The sequence below is a fragment of the Patagioenas fasciata genome, chromosome Z (genome assembly GCF_037038585.1).
Source record: "Patagioenas fasciata isolate bPatFas1 chromosome Z, bPatFas1.hap1, whole genome shotgun sequence".
NCBI lineage: Eukaryota > Metazoa > Chordata > Aves > Columbiformes > Columbidae > Patagioenas > Patagioenas fasciata.
Window position 1 is genome coordinate 62,311,108 of NC_092560.1, and position 11,219 is coordinate 62,322,326.

At 40.8% G+C, this 11,219-nt stretch overlaps 2 protein-coding genes across 3 annotated transcripts in view; both read left to right on the top strand.

Annotated features, from left to right (window-relative positions):
• The window catches only part of LOC136114746 (large ribosomal subunit protein eL37), a 354,179-nt gene that overhangs the window by 230,950 nt on the left and 112,010 nt on the right, over positions 1-11,219 (top strand). The gene's annotated exons all lie outside the window — the stretch shown is intronic.
• PLCXD3 (phosphatidylinositol specific phospholipase C X domain containing 3) overlaps positions 1-11,219 on the top strand; it is an 87,100-nt gene that overhangs the window by 69,366 nt on the left and 6,515 nt on the right. The window lies entirely within an intron of this gene.

Here is an 11,219-nt window from a genome sequence, read left to right on the forward strand (position 1 = left end):
GAGTGAGTACTAACTAGGATAATCATGGAATTAATCACTGAAGACATCAAGAGAGCTTGTCTTGTTTATCCTAGCACAATGAAGCCTGAGAGGCTATGTGATTACTGTCAATAAATATCACAGGGTAATAAACACTAGAGAGGGAAAAGAACAGTTTAGGATAAAGGCCAGTGTTGTTACAAGAGCAACAGTTATACACTGAGTAAATACATTTAGGCTGGAAGTGAGAGAAGGGCTTCTTGCCATCAGAGCAGTGAAGTTTTCCAACAGTCTTACAGCTGGAAAAGCAGGAGTGTGAAAGCCAATTGCTTTTAAGATTAGCTCTATCAGCTTTTGAAAAAGGAACAGAGATCCTTTGTTGGCAGCTTCCTCCCAGGTCTCCTTCTGCGGCAGGACGGCATGCCTGCTAGCCTGCCTTTTCAGAGGCAGCTGTGCGTGGTCTTGTCCATGCCAGTTGCCTTGCCAGTGGAGATGAGAGGACAGGACTGCATGGTGTAGCATTCCCCAGGCTGCATGCAGGACCACCAACAGCAGTCTGGTCTCAAGCCATCACCCAGGGATGAGGAAGCAGGTGCCTTTGTAATAGTTGCTCGTAGCCACTCAGGTTATTGAGGAGCCAGAGATGTCTGTGTTAGCTGGACAAATCCTCCTGACATGGGACCACTTTGGCAGGAAGATAGCCTGGTGAACTTGTCTCCATGCTGTAGCCAAAACAAATATTTCTCTGCTGTGAAACAGCACTGGTTATTCCATAGTACCTCCTGAGTACTGTATTTGGCATAATTATAGTTGGTACAATACAAGGTTTATCATATGAACGCTTGGGCTTTTTAATACTGGGTTGTGAGAAAAACAAGTGGAAGCTCAGGGAAGGCCGCTCCTAGTAAATGATTCACAGCAATGTCCCAGGGTGCTATTTAGGAGGATATTGCCTCTGGGATCCAGCTGATTAACAAAGCTGGTTTAGCTGTGTGAGGCCAGATCTAGAAGCCAGAAAATATATAAAGGATAATCAGCAGCTTAGTCTCCCTCTCTGGTGAGATGAAGCAGTTGTTGTGGAGGGTTGTGTGACAACCCTGGACTCCCACGGCCTGCGATCCAGTTGCCAGGCTGGGATGTTGTGGGGCAAAACCCCAGGTGGCAATGACAGCAGCGCTGCAATAGGGATCATCAGTGCTGTGTATCTCTGATACAGACCTTGCAAGGGAAATTGTAAAACTAGCTTGGCACATAGAGGCTTGGTGGAGAAAGAGGTGGAAGATGTTCAGTCCACGCAAAAAGGCAGTTGCTAATATAATCAAAAGAAATGACAACAGGAGGCAGAAGACATGATGGATAGAGTTACAGCAGAAAGGAATTTTGGTGCTAAACAGAAATTTGCTGGAAAAATATATTTGTGAACACCATTGATACTCTTTGTGAAATTGGGTCAAACATGATCACTAACTGTATTTGAGGAAAATAGGTAGGAAAACATTTCATCTTGATATTTTTCTAACTTAATGTTTTAGAAATATTGAAGTGATGGTTTCGAACTAACTTTATTTTAAAGTGACACCTAATACAAAATGATTTAAATTTGCAAAGAAAAAAAGTAAGAAAAGAATGCTTAAATGGCTATGTTGATCACTACGTAGACATTCAGTTTTTTTAAGTAACTGGAAAACTGTATGTTCCAATACAATTTTGTCCCACACCATCTCATTTCCTGACTCGTTCTAGTCACAACATCATTCAAATCTGAACTGTAATTATGCCCAATTTCTATTACTTGGATATGCAGCCTGAAGCTCTTAGTATATTCTCAGCTTCTTTTTGTTGTCCAGATAGCAGCAGTGAGTGCTGAAAAATGACTATTTCCCTGTACCTTTTTTCAAAGGCAATTATTTTTGTCATAATTTTCCATTTAACGTTTGTTAGGTGGATCGTTGCATTGTAATCTACTTGATGATGTTTCACAAATGAAGCAGACTTCTACCTTCTCTGAAGAATCATGAAGTGTTAAATTCCTAGGAATGCTGATCTCTTTACTGTGACTTTCTCTGATTCGTGTATGGCTATTTTCCTTGCATTTTTCAGTGTTATATATTCAATATGAATTATTCTACAGTATGTCTGTCTGAATAATGCGTTGTAGAATATACTAAGCAAGGTACTATGGCAAACAGCTGCGTGCAGTTTTGTTTACTTTGGTTGTCTGTTCTCTACCACTGCAGACTCTGACTTTATCTCTTCACTTAATGGAACAAAACAATTAGAACCACTTAGAGTTGTTTATCTGAAAGAAACTGGAAATTGCTTTGCTCTGTATCCTGTAGCAAGGGATTCAAATTTAGGTGAAATTTTGTTTGATTTCGAAGCATCTGCAGGAAGAAAACATTAATTTTGCAGGCTATGGTATTAGACTAAAAAAAAAAAATCCATATTTTACCTATTTGGGTAATTTAGATTTATTATGGTATCTATTTCAGAGGAAACTGTGCAACAATGTGTGAAATTCTGTCACAGGTTATACAGAGGAGTGGTAGCGCCGTCAGTCGGAAGTTTCTTAAATTAACTCTTCCTTCCATGTAGCTGCTCTGCTTTCCCTGGTAATGATATATACCTTTCTACTAATTTTTGTAGTTACACAAAATGTTGTGGTTGGGTTTTGTTTGTGTGTGGTGTGGTGTTTTTTGGGTTTTTTGGTTGGTTGGTTGGTTGGTTGGTTGGTTGGTTGGTTGGTTGGTTGGTTGGTTTGCTTGGTTGGTTTGCTTGGTTGGTTGGTTGGTTTTGGTTGGTTGATTGTTTGGTTGTTTTTCCTGCAGAATCATTATGCTAATTCATCTGTGTTCCAAGGTTCTGGGCAGGGCTAAACACTGGTAAAAATCGCTTGTTGTTGTTCACTCTGATAAACCCTATTTCATTGTGTTCCACACTAAATTTCAGAATATTTCCTCAATGCACAACCTGTTGTTTTTTTTCTTTTTGTTGTTATTTTTTATTTTTTATTTTGTTTTTGTTTGTTGGTTTTTTGTTTGGGTTGTTGTTGTTTTTTAATTAATTGGCTTTTAATCTCTTTTCTTTCTTACATCATTCGAATGTTACATGCTTAAGAATTTGAGTTTTGTAATAAGAAGCTGAACCATCAGCAGCAAGTGAAACTGTGACCTGTGGGGAGTAGCTGGGCAGCGCTGTACCTGGAGTCCTCTACCAGGTTCCTCAGCAGCAGAAGTTTTTGAAAGGTCCCACATAGTGGCAACCCTTGGAGAAAACAATGCCCTTGGCCAAGTTTGGTGGAGGAAACCTTGGCAGTGAATGATCTGGTACTGGCTACAATACACACCTGAACAAAGCAGTTCCTGCTCTGCAGCCAACTCTAACACCTGTTTTGAATTGTTTTAATGCAGTGATTCTAGTGTAATGAGTGTGTGAAAAACGGGGCAGGGGCGGGGGTTGGGGGGGCAGTGCAGTCCCATAGATATTCCTTCAACTGGTGGCTGATATTTTCTTATGGAAAGCAGAGATTTTCATTGTTTCACTGGCAGTGGAATAAATTACTCTTCCTATTTCCATAGTCCATGCTTACTGTCATTTCTGCAAATATATTGGCATTTCTTGAACAGTCAGATTTCTCTCTGTAACTGCGACCAGGAACAACTGTCTCAAGCAGGTAAATATATGCAGGCACCTATGTAAATGGGTGTTCAGGCTTATCTCTGTGCAGGCCACAAAAGCTTGAACAGAATAATGTCTGAACAGCACTTGGATCTCTCCTTAAGTTCTCATAGTTTAAGAGTTGCAACACTGTTACGAAGATGGGACATGTTTCTCCCCAGATGATCTGGGAAGATAAAGTTGTGATAAACTTGTCTAACTTAATCTACTGGATCACTGAAAAATGCCAGGCTTTGAACACAGGCATCCTCATGGCAGACAGTGGTTTTCCTGTTAGTCCATGGACTGCCCTGTATTTGTCCATACTGGTGTAACTGCATGTGTTACAAGGCCTTCTTCAGTCATATTGAAAAGCTAAATGCTTCAATTTGTGTAGTAGCTAGTCAAGCTTTTAGCTCTGGCATTTCACACTTAAACTTCCTGCTGTGTTGACCAAAACAGTAGACAAAATAGTAGAGTTGCCTCGTTAATATGGTATTTTATAATACAGGCTCCACTGAGTCCTTTCCCATCTGTCTGCATTCCTTGTGCTGTTAGTTAATGCTCTAGGTGCAATGGCTAAAACCACAAAATCAGGGAAAAAAATTGAATGATGAACATCAATCACCTCCAGGACTATCATGTAATCTATTAAATATTCCATTGTGGTTTGTTTGTACAAGCATAGAAGTGTAGGTTCAATAAATTCAGCTGAAATGATCTTTGAAGGGAGGGCAGGAAAGGCCCTTTTGAGCTCATTTCTGCCTCCCCTTTAAAACAAAACCCAGAAAGCCAACAATAGCTCAATAGAAGAGTGAAGACATCTGGCCTGTGGTGACTCCACAGAGGAAAGTGCTATGACAAATTACATTAAAATATTCATCTGACCCCAGCACAGTAGTCTGTGTTACCCGATTAGATGTGTTTCCAAACTGTATAAAGCAATTGGAGAAGACTGAATTATAGGTAAGCATTTCAGAAGAATAAATGCAGGCCTGTTGGATGTTAATATAGTTAGTTCTTGCAATGTGATGGCTTGTGGGCAGTGTAACATACATTTGGGATCTGGGGAAAGGAATTCTCACCTGTGTGCCTTCAAGATTATTAATGAAGAAATTTCCCCAGTGCTGCCCAAATTTTTCTGGTTCTAGTCAGTCTGGCCTTTGTAGCACCAATTTTACGATGACACTGCTGCTGCCTACGATGGGTCTGAGGGGTAAGGAAGTGAATCTAAGGAATTACTTCTCAGTCTGTCCCTGATGAGCTCATGTAAACCTCTGTGTTTCACCTCATTTGTTCCCTGGTTGTGCCAATTCATAATTTTGTGAGGCCCTGGTATAAATTTAATCTCATCAATGAACTGCGACCGTTTGGGGCAGAGGGGGAGCAAAAATGGATTATTTGTTTCCGTTAATCCAGACCATTTCCCTGTGTTGCTTTTAATTTTGTCCCCACGGGTCTATTAGCATAATTGAGAGAACAGTGAATTTTGATCGGGGGCAGAAATAAATGTCTGGCACATAAAAGAGGAGGACCTTTTTAACTAGTTTTGCCAGAGAAGAGAATTATGGTAGAATGACAGACTATGAAGTGGTACCTAGGTTTCGTATTCTGCAGGGAAGACTATTTACTGATGAACAATAAACCTTTAGCGGAAGCAGGGTGAGGACATGGTAAACAATCTTGAGTAGCACACCCTAATGCCATTATTTTAGGTGGCATCTATTCGTGGGTACTTCAGTTGAAGAGAATGAGAATGTATAAGGATATTTATGTAGGGATACTGTGAATATAGAGGAGGGTTATGACATATCCATCACTAGAGGCTTGTAACAACTGATTAAATTGAACATTTGCTATGAGTGGTTTGTATAGTTGATCTTTGTGTAGCTGATTTTGCCCAGGATGACCTGGATGAACTTGAACAACTTTTCAAGGTCCTTCCCAGTCATGATTTTTATGATTCAGTAACACATGAGACATCCACTGCTCCCACTGGAGCGATGAATTCTCAGCATCCTTGAAAAACCTAAGTCAGCATATGCTGAATTACAGCTCCAGAATTAATCAGCATTCTTGCAAACGCAGGTAAAATCAGTTGTAGGGTGGGAGGGAAGTTAAAGAGTATAGGGGTTCAGGTTCAGGCTTGTGTAAGTCCATCCTCCTGCAGAGGAATGCAGTTTTTCTTTAACAGTAACACCGATTTGCAAAAGGTTGCAGGGAAGTACACTGTGTGCCTTGCTGGAGAGGGAAGAAAAGCCATATGTCACTTTGCCCTGAGCAAGTGGACCTGTTCTTGCTGGCGTTACTGATAATGGGCACATAATGCTCGGCAGCGTTGCACTGTGTCAATGAGACTAGTTTCTCACTCTAGATTAGGTTGTACTGGCTCCCGGTTCTCCAGAAGAAAACTTATTCTTTAGTGATCAAACTCTCATTAAACAGCAAACAGTCCTTTTGGTTTTTTTGTGTTTACAAAGCTGCTTTTCCTCTTCCTATCCTTTGAAAGCTCTGCAGAGAGGAACGGCGGTTTCTCCACGGGAGGTCCTGTCTTGGAGCACTGCTGTCCTTAGTCTTCTGTCACACTGTGAGGATTTGATGACTCAGGCATAAAAAAAAAAAAATATCAACCACCCTTCTTTCTGAACTAAAATAGCCTAAGAGCAAATTTTTTAAAGCAAATTTTAATGCAATTAGTTAGGTCATATTTTCTTTCAGAAAGATCATAATGGGACTCATAGTTTTGCTACTTGAACTGAAGCTACTTGAATGTTTAATTATTATTTTTTAAACAAAATTCAGTACAATTAGAATGCTCTTAAGGTCTTTGTTAGATTAAAAAAGAAGTCTTGAATATGCAATACTTTTGAAAAGGGCTATGCACGTTTTGTAGTTTAGGGCAGTGCTTCTCAGCTAAGTTCTTTACTGCATTGGAAAAGGGTTACTGAAAGAAGTGAAAAGCTTAAAAAGAAATCTGCACACATTTCTGTTTATATGAGCAAGCAAACAGAACAGGGAAAATAGAGGTAATAAGACAACTGTCAAAGCTGAGCCTAGATTTTACTGGACTGTAAATTAAAATCACTGTAGCAATGCTATATGAGAAGGTACATGGCTCCTCAACAAAAAAAGGCTGGAAAAAGTGATGTAGGGCATGTCTGCATGTTTGATATAAGCCAACCTGATACCTAAGCCATGCTCAAATGCTTAATACCCCTACTGACCTAGTGAGGTTCCATCTAGAGATAAAAGCTTTGGTCTCAGAAGAAGTATAGCCAAATAAAATATATATGCATGACATTGCATTGTACAGCATAGGTAGGTCCCTACTGTCCAGATCTCCTCTGCTGTCCCCCTTCCCATGCAGACGTTTTCATGGGTCTGAGAGCCACCAGGAGGCTGCTTGGCAGCAGGGGTGGTGGGCTGGATCTGGCCCCTGGTGCCCAGGTGCAATGGTGGTGGGTTGGGGCTGGTCCACAGTCCTTCCCAAAAGGTCCTTCTACATTGTGTCTGGTCACATCATTTTGCTCCACCTGTTCTCTTGCTCTCCTGTGAGTGAGGCGCAGCAGTCTGCTACACCATAGTTCCCAGGCAGTGAGAATAAATGGTATATTCTCTATATTCCCACAGGACAAAAAATTTTTCGCCAAGTTTACTGATTCCAATACACAGTCAGGCCCAGGTAATACACTGTTCACCTCCTTCACCACCGATAAAGGTCTCCAGTTCTGTGTCCTTCTCCTCCCTACCCTGCTCTTGCCGCTAGCTAGACCTCCCCTCCTGCCAGGGACATGGAAGGAGTTGACTTCAGGTGCTGGTTTGTGGGGCAGCGCTTCATTGGCCTGGCAGTGTCAGATCAGGCGAGCCCTGACCCAGGTTGTTGGAGCTGCAGCAGGATGAAAACAGTGCCCCAGGTTGTGGGGCAAGAAAAGGAGACTACTGTCTTTCTCCCCACATAGGTTTTGCTGACAAACACACTCTCTCTCCTCTTTGGCTGTAAGCTATGGCAGGCAGCACCCTTCTGGGTACATGGATCAACATTACTTAGTGGCTTCTGTAACCCTTAGGGAGTAGAAATTATTCCTTCTAAGAACTGAGGTTGCGGCTGCGAGGTCTGGGCTGCACAGCTGTGGGATAGAGCTGACTTCAGTGAGTTTTAAAGGGCTGACAGTATTCTGCATCTGTCAGCTTTTCCAGCTGCCTGCCTCTTCATTTGTAGTGCATTAGCATAAGACTTTTCCTCTTGTATGCCCTTCAGAACATTTATTCACGGCACTGAAACCTCACAGCCCATTTCTGAGGCCAGCAGGACTCCTGCTCAACTCATGCAGCTTTCACTGCATCATTTACAGTGGAGGCAGCTGAGGCACAGTAGGTCTGGAAGACTTGAGTTTGCCCTCAGGAGATCTAGAGCCTGTCCTGCATGCAATTTTAATAATGGCATTACTGTCATTATTGTCAGCATGACACTTTTATTAGGAAAACTCATTACAGTAGCAAAATGGAGGTAGTTGTAGTATGACTGCACCACAGTAGTTAGTGGTGTAACAACAGAGATTACTAACCTTGAGTATCTACACGTGCGGCTCATACTTACATGCCTGAGCTGTCCTCAGCCCTTACAGAGCTGGGATCTGAATCACTGATGCCAGAGCTCCAGTGAGACCCTTAAGCACAGACATCAACATCGTCCATAGGAGAGCCAGGACCTGCTAACATAGAGGCAGTGATGCTATCGGGGTTTGCAAGCTGAGAGGCTGGCACATACTCATATGCAAAATAATTTCTTATCAACATTGCAATAATATCTACGAAGACCATGGTATGTACTGGGTTTCTGTGAGCACAGTCATGTAGGTGGCTGCCACACAGCATGGTTTGTGTTCCTCTGACTAAAACCCTTAATGAGAACAATTACTAGTTTGAGGCATGCAGAGACTGGAAATTACAAGGAAGCGTGAACAAGGTTTGTGCTGATATCACAAAGAAACCCTGAGGAATGTTAAAGCAGGCTTATTCTAATAATTATTGTGCGGTATTTGTACTAAAACTGAGCAACATAGTTTCTTACAGCCATTGTTGTAATCCACTTTCAGGATGGCACTATGGGAAGAAAATTATCAGTATGGGGTTTTTTTCTTTGAATTTTTATCGTAAGCAGAGTTACATAGCCTGGATCAGATATTAAATTTCAGTGGAATCTTTTGTTCAGGTTGTGTTTTGTTTTGTGGGGTGGTGGTGTTTGTTTGTTTGTCGTTTGTTTTTGTTTGCTTGTTTTTTGGTTTTTTGTGTGTTTGTTTTTCAGGATTGTGTTCTTTGTCTTTGCTGTGCAAATAAGCTTTTTGTTGGATAATCTGGTTCACTTTTTGACTTATCTTTGAATGCTCTTTCATCTTCAAAAAAAGGATTTCTGTGACTTTCTCTAACAATTTGTGTATGAGCAAAGGGTTGTGAAACTGTGTCCTATGTGAAATAGCAGTAAAATGTAAATAACCCAATTTAGCTACCAAGTCTAACTGGAGATGAAATGGCAGGGCAAACTGAGTTCAAGATAGTCATGCCTCCTTTTGATTAGTGCTCTATCTGTTAAAAGGTTGCTTAGTAGGAAAAAGAAACCAGTGTTTCAGTCTACATGGCTAAATATATAGACAGAAAATTCTGTGAAGACACAATCACATCAGAAACAGCTTCAGAACAAAGAAAGGACACCAAAAGAAGTTAATTATGCCTCAAGGGGGAGTAAAATATCAAGGGTATCAACTTATGCAGGAGAGAAGAAAAAATGTGTGTCTGCCTGCAATCCATCAGTTCACCTTTAAACTTGAAACTGAGTTTAAATAGGATGATATGAAAGACAAAGGCAACATGCTGCCATCTTAGAAGTCCAGCCTTGTGTCTTTGTCCAGTGTTCAGCAATATCTCTTGTATGTGAAGATGCAGTAGAGTTTTCAACTGCTGTGAGCTGCCTTTTATCACATTGGTAGTCCCTGCTGTTCTGCTGAGATCTGTGCTGGTTCTACTTGCTTGCAGATGTTTTCAAACAGTCGAGGCATTGCCTGATATTTAACACCTGACCTGTGCCTGTTACAGTTCCACGGAGCACAACTTTTCACGATTACAGAAACCTAAATCTAAAGATGGTGTCGGAGTTCTTACGTGGCAGAGTGGTTAAGCTTAGTTTTATGAGCTGGTGTGCCTACCTACATGTGCTTCAGTCATCTTGAATCAATGAGTGAAATAAATGTGTTGCTGGGATTAAGCATGGATTTTACAGTGGATTTAAGCATATTTTCCTGAAGCAAAACCTTAGTGTTGTGCATCCTCCTGTATAATCTTAGAGGGAGCTAATTATAACTGCTTGGTTTCTTTCTGCACTAAATTGTTTTTTCAAATTACTGATTCTGGTGGCTACTGACAAGTACAATTTGTGTCTCCTAATAGATCTGTTTTCTTTAGATCTGTTTCCCTAAAGCTTTTAGGAGCAGATTTAGGTTCAGCATGTTCAGCTTGATGTAAATCACTGTCACATCAACATTTTACATGTACCCTGCCTCTGTGAAGGAGGCTGTTCAACATGCTGGCTGAGGGGGGATCACAGATTTATAGATTTTTAGAGCAAAAGGAGAACACAACATTCATCTAAACTGACTGTAGCCCTGCCCAGTCTGTAGGTTCTTTTATTTAACTCAGCATCTTGAGGTTGACTGAGAGTGTATTTTTGGAATGTCATCTAGGCTTGATTTAAGGACTCCAAGTGCTGCAGAGTTTGTCAGAGTCATTGGGAGTTTGTTCCAATGGTCAATTACCCTTTCTCTGAAAAATCTGTACCTTATTTTTTGGAACTCTGTTAACTTCTGTCTTCTGAAAACTAGATCTTGCTCCTTGACTTCCTGAGTAAGACTGGGAAGCCCTTCATTTTCCCATAGATATTTCTTATGATAATTAGTTTATATTTTCATGGTGTCAAAAAAAATGGTTTACACTCACAAACTGAGTTAGGCAGACATCTTCTGCACCCCAGTATTCCTGTGCTAAAAGTCTGAGAGAGTAAAAATATGCCATCTCAGAAAAGAGTTAATATGATTGTGGTGCTTTTTGTTTCAGTTACTAACCATTGATTTATGATTAAATATAATTCAGGGCTGGGATATTAGTGCTGGGAAAGAAAGGGTACTCAGTATATGCTATGCTTGTAGGAATCATGGTTGCTCCAGTGTCCCCAAAAATATTATTTTCGGTATTTTCTTGAATGTGTCAAACATGCTTTGCAAATGACTTGAGTTCTCTGTTACTTCTTTCTCTGTAAACAATTTCCATGAAGTCCTGTGGCTGGATGACACTGAAAAGATATCTGGTCCACACCCTTGTCCCTAGGCAAGATCAATATTTACTGTGAGCCCACAGGATCTTCCTTTCATTCTTCTCTACTGAGAAACTGAAATGCAATCAACATATTATCTCCACAGAGAATGAAAATTATCAAAAGAAGGGTTTTCAGAAAGCCTGAGCAGTAACCTGTGTCCCTTCTCACATGGTTCCCTTAGAAACCAAGTAAAATCAATGAGAGTAACTGTTGGTAAACC